Genomic DNA, 18,604 nt, shown 5'->3' with positions numbered 1-18,604 from the left:
ACCACAGTTCAGAAGCATCAATTCTTCGGAGCTCTGCCTTCTTCATGGTCCAACTCTCACATCCATACATGACCACTGGAAAAACCATAGCCTTGACTAGACGGACCTTAGTCGGCAAAGTAACGTCTCTGCTTTTGAATATACTGTCTAGGTTGGTCATAACTTTTCTTCCAAGGAGTAAGCGTCTTTTAATTTCATGGCTGGAGTCACCATCTGCAGTGAGTTTGGAGCCCCCCAAAATAAAGTCTGACACTGTTTCCACTGTTTCCCATCTATTTCCCATGAAGTGATGGGACCGGATGCCATGATCTTCGTTTTATAAATGTTGAGCTTTAAGCCAACTTTTTCACTCTCCACTTTCACTTTCATCAAGAGGCTTTTTAGTTCTTCTTCACTTTCTGCCATAAGGGTGGTGTCATCCGCCTATCTGAGGTTATTGATATTTCTTCCGGCAATCTTGATTCCAGCTTGTGTTTCTTCCAGTCCAGTGTTTCTCATGATGTACTCTGGATATAAGTTAAATAAGCAGGGTGACAATATACAGCCTTGACGTGCTCCTTTTCCTGTTTGGAACCAGTCTGTTGTTCCATGTCCAGTTCTAACTGTTGCTTCCTGATCTGCATACAGATTTCTCAAGAGGCAGGTCAAGTGGTCTGGTATTCCCATCTCTTTCAGAATTTTCCACAGTTGATTGTGATCCACACAGTCAAAGGCTTTGGCATAGTCAGTAGAGCAGGAATAGATGTTTTTCTGCAACTCTCTTGCTTTTTTCATGATCCAGCGGATGTTGGCATTTGATCTCTGGTTCCTCTGCCTTTTCTAAAATCAGCTTGAACATCAGGAAGTTCACGGTTCACGTATCGCTGAAGCCTGGCTTGGAGAATTTTGAGCATTACTTTACTAGCATGTGAGATGAGTGCAATTGTGCAGTAGTTTGAGCATTCTTTAGCATTGCCTTTCTTTGGAATTGGAATGAAAACCGACCTTTTCCAGTCCTGTGGCCACTGCTGAGTTTTCCAAATTTGCTGGCATATTGAGTGCAGCACTTTCACAGCATAATCTTCCAGGAATTGAAATAGCTCAACTGGAATTCCATCACCTCCAGTAGCTTTGTTCGTAGTGATGCTTTCTAAGGCCCACTTGACTTCAGATTCCAGGATGTCTGGCTCTAGATTAGTGATCACACCATCATGATTATCTGGGTAATGAAGCTCTTTTTTGTACATTTCTTCTGTGTATTCTTGCCACCTCTTCTTAATATCTTCTGCTTCTGTTAGGTCCATACCATTTCTGTCCTTTATTGAGCCCATCTTTGCATGATATGTTCCCTTGATATCTCTAATATTCTTGAAGAGATCTCTAGTCTTTCCCATTCTGTTGTTTTCCTCTATTTCTTTCTTATCTGAAGAAAGGCTTTCTTATCACTGAAGAAGGCTTTCTTATTTCTCCTTGCTATTCTTTGGAACTCTGCATTCAGATGGTTATGTCTTTCCTTTTCTCCTTTGCTTTTCACTTCTCTTCTTGTCACAACTATTTGTAAGTCCTCCCCAGACAGCCATTTTGCTTTTTTGCATTTCTCTTCCATGGGGATGGTCTTGATCCCTGTCTCCTGTACAATGTCACGAACCTCATTCCATAGTTCATCAGGCACTCTATCAGATCTAGTCCCTTAAGTCTATTTCTGACTTCCACTGTATAATCATAAGGGATTTGATTTAGGTCATACCTGAATGGTCTAGTGGTTTTCCCTACTTTCTTCAATTTGAATCTGAATTTGATAATAAGGAGTTCATGATCTGAGCCACAGTCAGCTCCTGGTCTTATTTTTGTTGACTGTATAGAGCTTCTCCATCTAGTATGAAAAGGCAAAATGATAGGATACTGAAAGAGGAACTCCCCAGGTCAGTAGGTGCCCAATATGATACTGGAGATCAGTGGAGAAAGAACTCCAGAAAGAATGAAGGGATGGAGCCAAAGCAAAAACAATACCCAGCTGTGGATGTGACTGGTGATAGAAGCTAAGTCTGATGCTGTAACGAGCAATATTGCATAGGAACCTGGAATGTCAGGTCCATGAATCAAGGCAAATTGGAAGTGGTCAAACGAGATGGCAAGGGTGAACGTCGACATTCTAGGAAGCAGCGAACTAAAATGGACTGGAATGGGTGAATTTAACTCAGATGACCATTATATCTACTACTGTGGGCAGGAATCCCTCAGAAGAAACGAAGTAGCCATCATGGTCAACAAAAGAGTCTGAAATGCAGTACTTGGATGCAATCTCTAAAACGACAGAATGATCTCTGTTCGTTTCCAAGGCAAACCATTCAATATCACAGTTATCCAAGCCTATGCCCCAACCAGTAACGCTGAAGAAGCTGAAGTTGAACGGTTCTATGAAGACCTAGAAGACCTTTTAGAACTAACACCCAAAAAAGATGTCCTTTTCATTTTAGGGGACTGGAATGCAAAAGTAGAAAGTCAAGAAACACCTGGAGTAACAGGCAAATTTGGCCTTGGAATGCAGAATGAAGCAAGGCAAAGACTAATAGAGTTTTGCCAAGAAAATGCACTGGTCATAGCAAACACCCTCTTCAAACAACACAAGAGAAGACTCTAACCATGGACATCACCAGATGGTCAACACCGAAATCAGATTGATTATATTCTTGTTGCCCATAGTAGTAGATACAATAGTCATCTGAATTGAATTCTTCCATACCCATCCATTTTATACACATCCATCAATCCAGTTCATTGATTTCTAAAATGTTGATATTCACTCTTGCCATCTCGTGGTGTCTTCTGAATTGCCCATGTCCAATTCACCTTGATTCATGGACCTAACATTCCAGGTTCCTATGCAATATTGTTCTTTACAACATCTGACTTTACTTTCACCACTAGACACATCCACAGTTGAGCATTGTTTCCACATTTACCCAGCCACATCATTCTTTCTGGAGCTATTAGTAATTGCTCTCCACTCTTCCCCAGTAGCATATTGGACACCTTCCAACCTGGGGGGCTTATCTTCCAGAGTCATACCATTTTGCCTTTTCATGCTGTTCATGAGGTTCTTGAGGCAAATATACTTGAGTGAGTTGCCATTTCCTCCAGGGGATCACGTTTTGCAGCAACTCTTCTCTAACGGGGCTTCCCTTGTGGCACAGCCGGTAAAGAATCAGCCTGCAATGCAGGAGACCTGGGTTCGATCCGTGGGTTGGGAAGATCCCCTGGAGAAGGGAATGGCTACCCACTCCAGTATTCTGGCCTGGAGAATTCCATGGACTTTATAGCAAAGAGTCAGGCACAACTGAGTGACTTTCACTTTCACTTCACTTCTCTAATGACCTGTCCATCTTGGGTGGCCTTGCATGGCATGGCTCATACCTTCATTGAGTTACACGAGTTCCTTCACCATGATAAATCTGTGATCCATGAAGGTGTTTACAAGTATACTTGTCTTCTAATCTCTGTGCCTTTTGTTCTTTCCTTATTTCCTGAGTGGGACCACTTATGCAGTGTTAAATATAAGAGATAAAAAGGTATGTTTTGGCCTGGTTTCCAGTCATATGGGCAAAACAACTTAGTATTTCATCATTAAATATGATGTTAAATGTAGGCTCTTTATGGATGCCATTGATCCAGTTGAGGAAATTCCCTTCTATTCCCTGCCCCTGAAAGTTTTTTTAATCATGCATGACGTCTGCATGAATGTCAAATACATTTATTGTATCTACTGAAATTATCATATGGTCTTTTATTCCTCTTTTAATATAATGAAATACATTGATTCTTGAATGATAAATCAAACTTGATTTCTTGAAATGGAACTTAATTTTTATAAATTGCTGGATTCAGAATATATGTTGTTGGATTCAACCTTTTTATCTCCCCCTCCAAGTTTTATTAAAATATAATTGAAATGAAATGTCATATTTAAGGTATGCAAAATAATAATTTGATATGTACAGATTGTGGAATGATTACCACAATTTAGTTAACATCCATCATCTCACATTTTATATATATATATATTTTGTGTTTGTGGTGAGAACTTTTAAGATCTGCTTTCCTAGAAACTTTCAAATTACAGTTCTGTACGTAACTAATCACCAGGCTGCACATTGTGGGTGATTGTGTATACACTCGGTCATGTCTGACTCTGCAGCCCCATGGACTGTAGCCTGCCAGGCTCCTCTGTCCATGGAATTTTAGTCAAGAATACTAGAGTCAGTCACCATTTCCTACTCCAGCGAATCTTCCCAACTCAAGAATCAGACTCTTGTTTCTTGCATCTCCTGCATTGGCAGGCAGATTCTTTACCACTAGCATTGCCTGGGAAGCTTATACTGCACATTATATCCCCACCACTTGTTTTCTGATTATACTCCATTATAGATTATTACAAGATACTGAATATAAATCCTTGTACTGTATTAGTAATCCTTGTTGCTTAGCTATTTTATGTATAGTAGTTTGTGTCTGTTAATCCCATGCTCCTAATTTGTCCCTCCATCCCTCTGTCTTCCCTTTGGTAATCATGGATTTTTTTTTTAATGTCTGTGTGTCTACTGATGTTTATATAGATTCATTTGTATTTTTATATACCACATGTAAGTAATATCATACAGTATTTGTCTTTCCTGTCTGACTGACTTTGCTTTGTATGATACTTTCTCGGTCCCTTCATGTTTCTGCAAATGAAAATAGTTTATTCTTTTTCATGGCTGAGTATTATTCCAGCGTGTGTGTGTGTGTATGTGTGTGTGTGTGTGTGTGTGTGTTAACCAAATTGTCTGGACACTTGGGTTTTTTCCCATGTCTTAGCTATTGTACATAGAGATGCTATGAACATTGGGGTTCATCTTTTCAAATTAGAATTTTAAATTTTTCCTGGATATGTACCCAGAAGTAGGATTGCTGGATCATGCAGTAGCTTTATTTTTACTCTTTTAAGGGACCTCCATACTGTTTTCTATAGTGACTGTACCAATTTACGTTCCCACCAATAGTGTATGAAGGTTCCCTTTCCTCCATGCCCTCTCCAGCACTTACTATTTATAGACTTTTTGATTAGCCATTCTGACAGGTGTCAGGTGATAACTCATTATGGTTTTGATTGGCATTTCTCTAATAACTAGTGATGCTGAACATCTTTTCATGTCCCTGTTGGCGATCTGCAGGTGTTATATGAAAAAAATGTTTGTTTAGGTCTTCTGTCCACCTTTTGACTAGATGGTTTATTTTTTGGATTTGAGTTGTATGACCTATTTGTATATTTTTGAGATTAATCCCTTGTCAGTTACATCATTTGCAGATATTTTCTTCCATTCAATAAGTTGTCTTTTCATTTTGTTGATGCTTTACTTTGTTGTGCAAAATCTTTTAAGTTTGATTAGGTCACATTTGTTTATTTTTGCTTGTATTTATTATGACTTGGAAACTAAGAAAATACTGCTGTGAATTATGTCAGAATGGTTTGTTTATGTTCTCTTCTAGGAATTTTAGGCTATCATGTCTTATATTTATGTCTTTATATATATCTTATATTTATGTTTTTATTTTGTATATGGTGTGAGGGAGTATTATAACTTCATTGATTTACATGTAACTGTCCTGCTTTCCCAGCTCAACTTGTTGAATAGACTGTCTTTTTGCATTGTATATTTTTGCCTCTTTTGTCATATATTAATTGACTGTAGGTATGTGGGTTTATTTCTGGGCTGTATATTCTGTTCTTTTGATCTATATAACTGTTTTTGTGCCAATGCCACGCTATTAAAACAAAACAACTTTGTATTGGGGTATATCTGATTGACAATGTTGTGATAGTTTCAAGTGAATAGTGAAGGGACTCAGCCATACATATACATGTGTCCATTCTTCCCCAAAATCCCCTCCCATCCAGGCTGACTCATAACACCACGTAACACTGACTAGAGTTCCACATGCTTATAGTTGGTCCTTGTTGGTTATCCATTGTAAATATAGCAGAGCGTACATGTCCATCCCAAACTCCCTAACTATACCTTGCCCCAATCCTTCCCCCCGGCAACCATAAGCTTGTTCTATCTGTCTCAGTGAGTTTCTTGGCTAATTAGGAGGCTTGTCTCCTCCAAATAGGACCCCAGGACTGGGATGCCCAGATTGTGGCTCAGTCTGCTCACTTTCCAGGGAAAGGATACCTTTTTGTTGTTGTTATATTCATTAGTTTGTATTGTTTAGATTTTGCATGTAAGTGACATCATACCATATCGTCCTGAATGGAAGAAAATATTTGCAAATGACTTGACTGATAAGGGATTATTATCCAACATATATGAACAGCTCATAAAACTCTGCATCAAAAAAATCAAACAACCCAATTGAAAATGGGGAGAAGAATTGAATAAACAACTCTCCAGAGGGAAAGTGTAGGTGGCCAACAGGCACATGAGAAGGTATCATGAGGACCTTCTCTTCCTACAGATTACTCCTGGAAAATAGGCTCTAACCTGATGCCCTACGTTTTTCTGGCTACCTGTTTCTATGGAGAACTTTCTTACAGCTTTGGTTGTATGGGATCTCTTTTGCCAATTTTGTTTTCCATAAGGATTGTTCCATATGTAGATGTATTTTTATTTGTTTTTGTGGGGAGATGCTGAAGAACTGATGCTTTTGAACTGTGGTGTTGGAGAAGATTCTTGAGAGTCCTTTGGACTACAAGGCAATCCAACCAGTCCATCCTAAAGGAGATCAGTCCTGAATGTTCATTGGAAGGACTGATGTTGATGCTGAAACTCCAATACTTTGGTCACCTGATGTGAAGAGCTGACTCATTTGAAAAGACCCTGATGCTGGGAAAGATTGAGGGCAGGAGGAGAAGGGGATGACAGACGATGAGATGGTTGGAAGGTATCACCGACTCAATGGACATGGGTTTGGGTAGGCTCTGGGAGTTGGTGATGGACAGGGAGGCCTGGCATGCTGCAGTTCATGGGGTTGCAAAGAGTCGGACACAACTGAGTAACTGAACTGAACTGAGCTCCATGTCCTCTTACTCTTTCATGTTGATTGTAGCCCCAGAACTTACTAATCTTATAACTGAAAGTTTGTACCTCTTATCTGCTTTCATCTGATTTTCCCACCTCTAATAACCAGAAATCTGATACCTGTCTCTATGATTTTGAGGTTTTTTAATTCCATATATCAGATCATAGGATACTTGCCTTCCTTTGTCTGACTTATTTAACTTAATCACAATGCCCTTGAGCACCATTCACGTGGTTGAAAATGGCAGGATTGCCTCTTTTATGACTGAATAGTACTCCATTGTATATATACATGCCACATATTCTTTACCCTTTCATCTGTTAATAGGCTTGTTGTCATACCTTGGCTATTGTAAGTAATGCTGCAGTGAACATGGGGATGCAGATATCTTTTGGGACAGTGCTTTTGTTTCCTTCCTATGTTTACCCAGATGTGGATTTTCTGGATCATATGATCCAGGTTTCTTTACTTTTTAAGAAACCTCTATACAGAGTTTGATAGTGGCTACACCAGTCTACATTTCCACCAACAGTGCACAAGTGTCCCTTTTTCACATCCTCACCGACATTTGTTTATTATCTTTTTGATAATACCCATCCTGATAAGTGAGATGAATTATCATTGTTTTAATTTGCATTTCTCTGATCTTGAGCACCTTTTCCTGTACAGTTAATCATTCATATATCATCTCTGGAAAAATGTTTTTTGGGATCTTTTTTATTTACTCAGATTGTTCCTTTGCTATTAAGTCATGAATTCTTTATATATTTGAGCTATTAACCCCTTTTCAGATTTGAAAATATTTTCTTCTATTTCATAGATGGTATTTTCATTTTGTGGATGGTTTCCTTTGCCATGTGGAAGATATTTGGTATAGTGGTATCTTCTAGGAGTTTTCTGGTTTTGTGTGTTACATTCAAATCTTTAATCCATTTAATGACTTTGCATGTATGGTGTAAGATAAAGGCCTAGATTTATTTTCTGCATGTAGTTGTCCAGTTTCCCAAGAATCATTTATTGAAAAATCTATCCTCTCCTCATGGTATATTCTTAGCTGCTTTGTTGTACATTAATTGACCATATATGCAAGGGTTTATTTTTGAGCTCTCTGTTCCACTGGTGTTCATTTTCATACCAATACCATACTATTTCAATTACTATAGCTTGGTAATGTATTTTGAAATTTGGAATTGTGATGCTTTCAGCTTTGTTCTTCTTTCTAAATAGTGATTTGTCTATTCAGGATCTTTTATGGTCCCACATAAATTTAAGAGTTGTGTGTTCTATTTCTGTGAGAAATGCCATTGGAATTTTGATAGATTGATTAAATATAAATGGTTTCATGTAGTATGCACAGTAGTATGCACAGTGGGAGAAGTATTATTGTTAAAATCTGTGAGCACAGAATAAATATTCCACTTATCAAATTTATTCATCAGTCTCTTATAGTTATCAGTATATAGGTCTTGCACTTCCATGGTGAAATTTGCTCTACATATTTTATTTTTTGGATGCAATTATAAATGGGATTATTTCAGTTTCTTGTAGCTTATTGTTAGCATATAGAAAAGCAACTAACATTTATATATGTTTATTTGAATCCTGTAGCTTTAGTGAATTCATTGATTAGGTAGAACAGTTTTGTGGGTTTTGGGTTGGTTTTTTTTTTGAGTCTTTTTAAGCTTTTCTATATATACTATCTATAAATAAAGATTATCTTTTCCCCAACTTGGATGCCAGTGATAAACCAAACTTACATTCTTGTAATGTACTCCACTTTTTATATGCAGCTTGATTTAAAATATGTTGTTCAAACCAGTTTCTGTTACCACAAGTATTTTGATCTATCTCTGTGAGAAATACTGGTTTATAGTTTATTTATAATGTCTTTGATTATGGTAACATGATGTTGGCATCAAAAAATAGATGAACAATGTTTATTTTGAAACAGTTTGAAAAGGCATGGTATTTTTTCCTTAAATGCCTGATAAAATTTACCAGTGATAACATCTGTGCCCAGATTTTCTTCATAACAAAGATTTTAAATGTACTTTCAGCTTATTTAACTGATACAAAGTTGTTTAGGTTTTATATTTCTTCTTGAAGCAGTCTTCATAATATGTTTTTCCAAGAATTTGTTCATTTCACCCACCTTGGTCATCAAATTCATTGGCATAATTTTGTCTATAATATTTTCTTGTTATGCTTTTGATGTATATAGGGTATCTTCTTTTACTGTTTTTCCTTTTATGGTTTTTCTACTGATAACTTATGCCTTTCTATCTCTTTCTTGAAACATTGCTTTTTAATCTTATTAATGTTTTCAAAGAACTCATGAAGAAGGAACACAAAAATTTAACAAAGAATTAGAAAATATAAATGATCACATATAGCTGAAAAGTATGACACCTGAAATAATACACTACAAGGAATCAGCAGAATAGGTGATGAAAAGGAGTGAATCAGCAGTCTGAAAGGCAGTAGTGGAAATCACTGGAACTGAACAGAAAAAAAAAAAAAAAATGAGTCAGTTTGAGACCTCTGGGAAAACCTCAAGCATATTACCTTTCACATTATACTGATCCAGAAAGTAGAAGGTAAAGAGAAAGGGACAGTAAACTTACTTGAAGCAGTAATAACTGGAAAACTTCCCTAATGACCTGGCAAAGGAAACAGACATGAAGGTCCAAGAAGCACAGAGTCCCAAACAAGATTAAACCCAAAGAGATCCACAATAAGATACATTGTAATTAAAGTGGCAAAAATTAAAGACAGAATCTTGAAAGCGCAAGGGAAAAGCAACTGGTTACATATAAGGGAGTGCCCGCAAGACTGTAAGCTAACTTTTCAGCAGAAACTGTAGGCCAGAGATTAGTGGTGTTATTAGTTAACATAACCAAGAACACTCTACCTGGCAAGGCTTTCCTTCAGATTTGAAGAAGAGATAAAGAATTCTACAGACAGGTAGAAGCTAAGAGAGTTAAGCAGCATTAAACTGGATCTATAAGAAATGTTAAAAGAAATTCTCTAAGTGGAAAAAAACAAAACACAAGAAATATGAAAATTATGAAAGAAAACTTCGTTGGTAATGGCAGGTATACATAGAAGGCAGTAGATCAACCATTTGTAATACTAGCAGGCAGTGAAATGAAGAAGTGAACTCACTCAGTCGTGTCTGACTCTTTGCAACCCCATGGACTGTAGCCTACCAGGATCCTCCGTCCATGGGACTTTCCAAGCAAAAATACTGGAGTGGGTTGCCATTTCCTTCTCCAAGTAGGCAGTAGATCAACCATTTATAATACTAGCAGGAATGTTAAAAGACAAGGCTAGTAAAATCATCTGTATCAACAATGAGTAGCTAATGGATACACGAAACAAAGATGTAAAATATCATGTCAGAAACAGTAAACACAGAGGAAGGAGTAAAACACAAGGTTTTTAGAATGCAAGAATTTAAGAGATTATCAGCTTAAAATAATAATGTACTTGTTGCTATATATAAATCTGGTAATCTCAAACCAAAAATCTATAATAGATACACAAAAAAGAGAAAGGAGTCAAACATAACACTAAAGCTTGTCATCAAATCACAAGGGAAAACACCTAAACAGGGGGAAAATCTATTTTAAAAAGAAAAACCAATAATAACTCTGAAAACATTTAAGAAAATGTCCGTGAGTACCCACCTATCAATAACTATTCTAATGACTAAACGCTCCCATCAAAAGACAGTGAGTTTATCTTTGTGTATGGTGTTTGGAAGTTTTCTAATTTCATTTTTTGCATGTAGCTGTCCAGTTTTCCCAGCACCATTTATTGAAGAGACTATCTTTTCTCTATTGTATATTTTTGCCTCCTTTGTCAAAGATAAGGTGCCCATAGGTGCCTGGGTTTATCTCTGGGCTTTCTGTCTTGTTCCACCTTCTAGAGTAATGGCAATAAAAAAATAAATAAACAAGTGGGATCTAATTAAACTTAACAGCTTTTGCACAGCAAAGAAAGCTATAAACAAGGTGAAAATACAATCCTCAGAAGGGAAGAAAATAATAGCAAATGAAACAACTGTCAAAGGACTAATCTCCAGAATACACAAGCAGCTCATGCCCCTCAATACCAGAAAAATAAACAACCTAAACAAAAAGTGGGCAGAGGAGCTGAACAGACATTTCTCCAAAGAAGACATACATAATGCTAATAAACACATAAAAATACGTTCAGCATTACTCATTATTAGAGAAATGCAAATCAAAACTACAATGAGGTATCACCTCACACTGGTCAGAAAGACCATTATCAAAAAACTCTACAAACAATAAATGCTGGAGAGGTGGTGGAGAAAAGGTAACCCTCTTGTGCTGTTGGTGGGAGTGTAAGTTGATACAGCTACTGTGAAGAACAATATGGAGATTTCTTTAAAAACTAGCAATAAAACTATTAATACCATATGACTCAACAATTCCACTACTGGGTATATAGTCTGCTGCTGCTACTGCTGCTGCTAAGTCACTTCAGTCGTGTCCGACTCTGTGCGACCCCATAGACGGCAGCCCACCAGGCTCCCCCATCCCTGGGATTCTCCAGGCAAGAACGCTGGAGTGGGTTGCCATTTCCTTCTCCAGTGCATGAAAGTGAAAGTGAAGTCGCTCAGTCATGTCCGACTCTTCACGATCCCATGGACTGCAGCCTACCAGGCTCCTCTGCCCATGGGATTTTTTAGGAGAGAGTACTGGAGTGGGGTGCCATTGCCTTAGAAGACGAAAATTGAAAAAAACACATGTACCCCAATGTTCATCACAGCCCTATTTACAATAGCTAGGATATGGAACCAACCTAGATGTCCACCAACAGATGAATGGATTAAGAAGCCGTGGTACATAAATACAGTGGAATATTACTCAGCCATGAAAAGGAACGCATTTGAGTCCGTTCTAATGAGGTGGATGAACCTAAAGCCTATCATACAGAGTGAAGTAAGCCAGAAAGAGAAAAACAAATGCCATATGTTGATGCATACATATGGAATCTAGAAAGATGGTATGGATGAACTTGTTTGCAGGGCAGCAGTGGAGAAGCAGACATAGAAAACAGACTTGTGGACACAGTGGGGGAAGGAGAGTGTGGAACGAATTCAAAGAGTAATGTGGAAACATACATACTGGCATATGTAATAAACACAGCTAGTAGGAATTTGCTGTATGATTCAGGGAGCTCAAACCAGAGCTCTGTGACAACGTGATAGGGTGGGGGATGGGAGGTGGGAGGGAGGTTTGAAAAGGAAGGAACATATGTTTAGCTATGGCTGATTCATGTTGATATGAATCAGAAACCAATATTGTAATGCAGTTATCCTCCAGTGAAAAATAGACAGTGGCTGACTGAATACAAAAACAAGGCTCATATATGCTGTCTACAGCAAACAGATACACTTCAGATCTAAAGAAACACACAAACTGAATTTGAGGGAGATGGAAAAGGGTATTCCATGTAACTAGAAATGAAAAGAAACCTGGAGAAGTGATATTTTATCATATAAAATAGACTCTAAAATAAAGGCTTAAAAAGAGACAAAGGACATTACAAAAGGATTAATCCAAAAAGAAATAACAATTATAAATGTACCTAATAGAGTACCTAAATACATAGAATAACAAACATAACGGGAGAAATTGATGATGAAGTGAAATGAAGTCTCTGTCGTGTCCGATGCTTTGCGACCCCATGGACTGTAGCCTACCAGGCTCCTCCGTCCCTGGGATTCTCCAGGCAGGATTACTGGAGTGGGTGGCCATTTCCTTCTCCAGGAGATCTTCCCAACCCAGGGATCCAACCCGGGTCTCCCGTATTGCGGGCAGACACTTTACCATCTGAGCCACGAGTGAACTAGTGAATTTCAATACCCACTTACATCAATGGACAGATCATCCAAACATATTAGGCCTATTAGGCCACATGAATTTTTTAAAATTTTATATTGGAGAATATTTGATTTACAACATTGATAGTTTCAAGTATACAACAAAGTGATTTAGTTATACATATATCTATTTTTCAGAATCTTTTTCTAGTCTAGGTTATTATGGAATATTGAGTAGAGTTCCCCTTGCTATACAGTAGGTTCTTGTTGATTATCTGCTTTATATATAGAAGTGTGTATATATTAATCCCAACCTCCTAATTTGTCCCTTCCCCCTTACCTTTCCCCTTTGGTAACTGTAAGTTTGTTTTTTAAGCAAGTCTGTTTATGTTTTGTAAATAAGTTCATTTGTATCATTTTCTTTAGATTTCACACATAAGTGGTATCACATGGTATTTGTCTTTGGTTTACTTCACTTGGGATGATAATCTCTAGGTCCATCTATGTTGCTGCAGATGGCATTATTTCATTCTTTTTTATGGCTGAGGAATATTCCATTTTATGTATGTACCACATATTATCCATTCTTTTGTCAATGGACATTTAGGTCACTTGCATGTATTGGCTATTGTAAATACTGCTACATTGGGGTTCATGTATTTTTTTAAAGGTGTGATTTTCTCTGTGTATATTCTGAAGAAGGGTAGTGCTGGATCATACGTGGCTCTATTTTTAGTTTGCCATATTGGCTGTATCAATTTATATTCCTACCAACAGTATAGGAATGTTCTCTTTTCTCCATACCCTCTCCAATATGTATTGTTTATAGACTTGTTGATGATGGCCATTGTGACCAGTGTGAAGTAATTCCTCGTTGCAGTTTTGATTTGCACTTCTTTAGTCGTTAACAATGTTTAGCATCTGTTTAGCACTGAAGAACTGATGCCTTCTAACTGTGGTGCTGGAGAAGACTCCTAAGAGTCCCTTGGACTGCAGGGAAGTCAAACCAGTCAATGCTAAAGGAAGTTAATCCTCAGTATACTTTGGAAGGACTGATGCTGAAGCTGAAGCTCAAATACTTTGGCCATCTGATGCAAAGAACTGACTCATTGGCAAAGACCCTGATGCTGGGAAAGATTGAAGGCAGGAGGAAAAGGGGATGACAGAGGATGAGATGGTTATATGGCATCACTGACTCGATGGACATAAGTTTGATTAAGCTCCAGGAGTTGGTGATGGACAGGGAAGCCTGGCATGTTGCAGTCCATGGGGTTGCAGAGTTGGCCACGACTGGCGGACTGAACTGATGGGATCACAAAAAGTTGGACAGAACTTAGCAACTTCACAACAGAAAACTTGACATATATTTTATTCCATTTTCTAATTACTAATGTTAGGAGGGCAGTTCTGTACTTTTGTTACTCTTTCATGGTCAGAAGTGGAAGCCTGTATTACGTTTAAGTGAATCTCAACATTTAGAAACAAATTTAAATTATAGAAATTAAAAGTTTAAATTTATAGAATTGATTAAGGTGTGTTAGTTTCCTACTTGCTGCCATAACAAGTTGCCACAAACATACTGGCTTAAAAATGGCAATTTATTATCTTACAGTTTAATAAGTCAGAAGCCCACACATGTCTCACTGGGCAACAATAATTGTTGATGGGGTTATATTCCTTCCTAAAAGCTCTAAAGGAAGGTTTATTTCCTGAGCTCTTAAAGCTGCTAACAGCCCCTTCCTTTAACCTCAAAGCCAGCAATATTGCATTTGTCATGCCTGTTTTCCATAATCATATCTCCCTCTAACTACCCTCTTCCTGGATTCCTCTTCCATTTTTAAGAACCTTTGTGATTACATTGGTCCCTCCCAAATAATTCAGGATAATATTCTTTTCTTAAAATCAGCTGAATAGTGACCTTAATCCCAGATGTACCCTTTATTCCCCTTTGTTGTTGTTTAGTCTCTAAATCATGTCTGACTCTTTGCAACCCCTTGGACTGTAGACCACCAGGCTCCTCTGTCCATGGGATTTCACAGGCAAGAATACTATAGTGGGTTGCCATTTGCTTCTCCAGGGGATTTTCCCAAACCAGGGATCAAACCCACGACTCCTACATTGGCAGGTGGATTCTTTACCAGGGAAATATTCACAGTTCTGGGGATTAGGATGAGGATATAGTTGGGGGCTCATACCCCATAAATAGTATGAAAAGGCAAAAAGATATGACACTAAAAGATGAATTCCCCAAGTCAGTAGGTACCCAATATGCTACTGGAGAAGAGTGTAGAAATAGCTCCAGAAAGAATGAAGAGGCTGAACCAAAGCAAAACCAGTGCCCACCTATGGATATGACTGGTGATGGAAGTAAAGTCCAATGCTGTAAAGAACAATACTCCATAGAAACCTGGAATGTTAGGTCCATTGTCAGGAGCCGCTTTAGGCATTACTGACAAAATGGAGGCACGGCCCTAAACCCCCTCCCTTTGTTCCATAGGCATGGACCAGAATGGAGGCGTTAGGCTTTGTGATTCTGACCTGTGTTTTCCTTTCCTCGGCTGAGTTGACTAAAGAGAATATTAAGGTGCTTATTGTTTTTGAGAGGAGCAGGAGAAGACATAAAGCCTTCTGCAGCTGTGCTCAAAGAATAATTCATAAAGTTAATCACTGACATTTGTTCAATGACTTTTGCAAAAGGCTGTTCCAGGATGAGCACCCAGGCCACAGCTTGAGGCCATAGGAGGGATTGCTGTCTGAAGCCCATTTGTGAGAAAAGTGTTTATGGCAAAGGAGTTTGCTGAATTTAGGGCTTAGGAATAATTAAAATAGTTAGAAGTTAAAGATTTAAGGATTGCTGTAATGTTACAATATTCTACTATAGCTTATAGAAATTAGGGACTTTAGAGATATTATTAGCTAGAGCCCTTTCTAAGAAATAGTGAGCTTAGGATACTAGGGGCAAACAGAACTTAGAAAGATAAGAAATAAACTGAGGAATATGGTAGGCAGCCCAGACATTAACATGAATTACAGTGTATTCACAAGGACACATGAGAAAAAGTAGATAAGAGAAGCACTGAGGAAGGAACTCCTTTTGAGGGGCAACAGTGATTTTTAGAGAAAAATAAATCTGGGTCAGTGTGAACTAAAAATATCAAACCTCTGACCTAATGCTTTTGCAAAAGTATAAAAGAGATTCATAAGTTTGAAATAAACAGGCAGTCCAAAAAAAACTAAGAGGCTGCCTCAGTTTCTCGTCAACCCTGCTCATCCCTTCAGGTTGACTCCCTGGCTGCTGGAGCTGGACTCTGGCAGTCCATGAATCAGGGTAAATTGGAAATGGTCAAACAGGATATGGCAAGTGTGAACATTGACGTTTTAGCAATCCGTGAACTAAAGGGACCAGAATGGGCAAATTTAAATCAGATAACCATTATATCCGCGCAATCAAGGCTTTGGCATAGTCAATAAAGCAGAAATAGATGTTTTTCTGGAACTCTCTTGCTTTTTCCATGATCCGGTGGATGTTGGCATTTGATCTCTGGTTCCTCTGCCTTTTCTAAAACCAGCTTGAACATCAGGAAGTTCACGGTTCACGTATTGCTGAAGCCTGGCTGGGAGAATGTTGAGCATTACTTTACTAGCATGTGAGATGAGTGCAATTGTGCAGTAGTTTGAGCATTCTTTGGATTTGGAATGAAAACTGACCTTTTCCAGTCCTGTGGCCACTGCTGAGTTTTCCAAATTTGCTGACATATTAAGTGCAGCACTTTCACAGCATCATCTTTCAGGATTTGAAATAGCTCAACTGAATTCCATCACCTCCACTAGCTTTGTTCGTAGTGATGCTTTCTAAGGCCCACTTGACTTCACATTCCAGGATGTCTGGCTCTAGATTAGTGATCACACCATCGTGATTATCTGGGTCATGAAGATCTTTTTTGTACAGTTCTTCTATGTATTCTTGCCACCTCTTCTTAATATCTTCTGCTTCTGTTAAATCCCTACCATTTCTGTCCTTTATTGAGCCCATCTTTGCATGAAATGTTCCCTTGATATCTCTAATTTTCTTGAAGACATCTCTAGTCTTTCCCATTCTGTTGTTTTCCTCTATTTTTGCATTGATTGCTGAGGAAGGCTTTCTTATCTCTTCTTGCTATTCTTTGGAACTGTGCATTCAGATGCTTATATCTTTCCTTTTCTCCTTTGCTTTTTGCCTCTCTTCTTTCCACAGCTATTTGTAAGGCCTCCCCAGACAGCCATTTTGCTTTTTTGCATTTCTTTTCCATGGGGATGGTCTTGCTCCCTGTCTCCTGTACAATGTCACAAACCTCCGTGCATAGTTCATCAGGCACTCTATCTATCAGATCTAGTCCCTTAAATCTATTTCTGACTTCCACTGTATAATCATAAGGGATTTGATTTAGGTCATACATGAATGGTCTAGTGATTTTCCCTACTTTCTTCAATTTAAGTCTGAAATTGGCCATAAGGAGTTCATGATCTGAGCCACAGTCAGCTCCCAGTCTTGTTTTTGCTGACTGTATAGAGTTTCCCCATCTTTGGCTGCAAAGAATATAGTCAGTCTGATTTCAGTGTTGACCATCTGGTGATGTTCATGTGTAGAGTCTTCTCTTGTTGGAAGAGAGTGTTTGCTATGACCAGTGTGTTCTCTTGGCAAAACTCTTTCAGCCTTTGCCCTGCTTCATTTGGTATTCCAAGGCCAGATTTGCCTGTTATTCCAGGTGTTTCTTGACTTCCTACTTTTGCATTCCAGTCCCCTTAATGAAAAGGACATCTTTTTTGGGTGTTAGTTCTAAAAGGTCTTATAGGTCTTCATAGAACCATTCAACATCAGCTTCTTCGGCATTACTGGTTGGGGCATAGACTTGGATAACTGTGATATTGAATGGTTTGCCTTGGAAATGAACAGAGATCATTCTGTCGTTTTTGAGATTGCATCCAAATACTGCCTTTTGGACTCTTTTATTGACCATGATGGCTACTCCATATCTTCTAAGGGATTCCTGCCCACAGTAGTAGATATAATGGTCATCTGAGTTAAATTCACCCATTCCAGTCCATTTTAGTTAGCTGATTCCTAGAATGTTGACATTCACTCTTGCCATCTCCTGTTTGACCACTTCCAATTTGCCTTGATTCATGGACCTAACATTCCAGGTTCCTATGCAATATTGCTCTTTACAGCATCAGACCTTGCTTCTATCACCAGACATATCCACAGCTGGGTATTGTTTTTGCTTTGGCTCCATCCCTTCATTCTTTCTGGAATTATTTCTCCACTGATCTCCAGTAGCATATTGAAAGGGATGGGAATACCAGACCACCTGACATGCCTCTTGAGATACCTATACGCAGGTCAGGAAGCAACAGTTAGAACTGGACATGGAACAACAGACTGGTTCCAAATAGGAAAAGGAGTACATCAAGGCTGTATATTGTCACCCTGCTTATTTAACTTATATCCAGAGTACATCATGAGAAATGCTGGGCTGGAAGAAGCACAAGCTGGAATCAAGATTGCCGGGAGAAATATCAATAACCTCAGATATGCAGATGACACCACCCTTATGGCAGAAAGTGAAGAGGAACTAAAAAGCCTTTTGATGAAAGTGAAAGAGGAGAGTGTAAAAGTTAGCTTAAAGCTCAACATTCAGAAAACTAAGATCATGGCATCTGGTCCCATCA

This window comes from Budorcas taxicolor, chromosome 2, assembly GCF_023091745.1.
Source record: "Budorcas taxicolor isolate Tak-1 chromosome 2, Takin1.1, whole genome shotgun sequence".
Lineage (NCBI taxonomy): Eukaryota > Metazoa > Chordata > Mammalia > Artiodactyla > Bovidae > Budorcas > Budorcas taxicolor.
The sequence above is the reverse complement of the archived record's forward strand: the minus strand, read 5'-3'. Positions refer to the sequence as shown.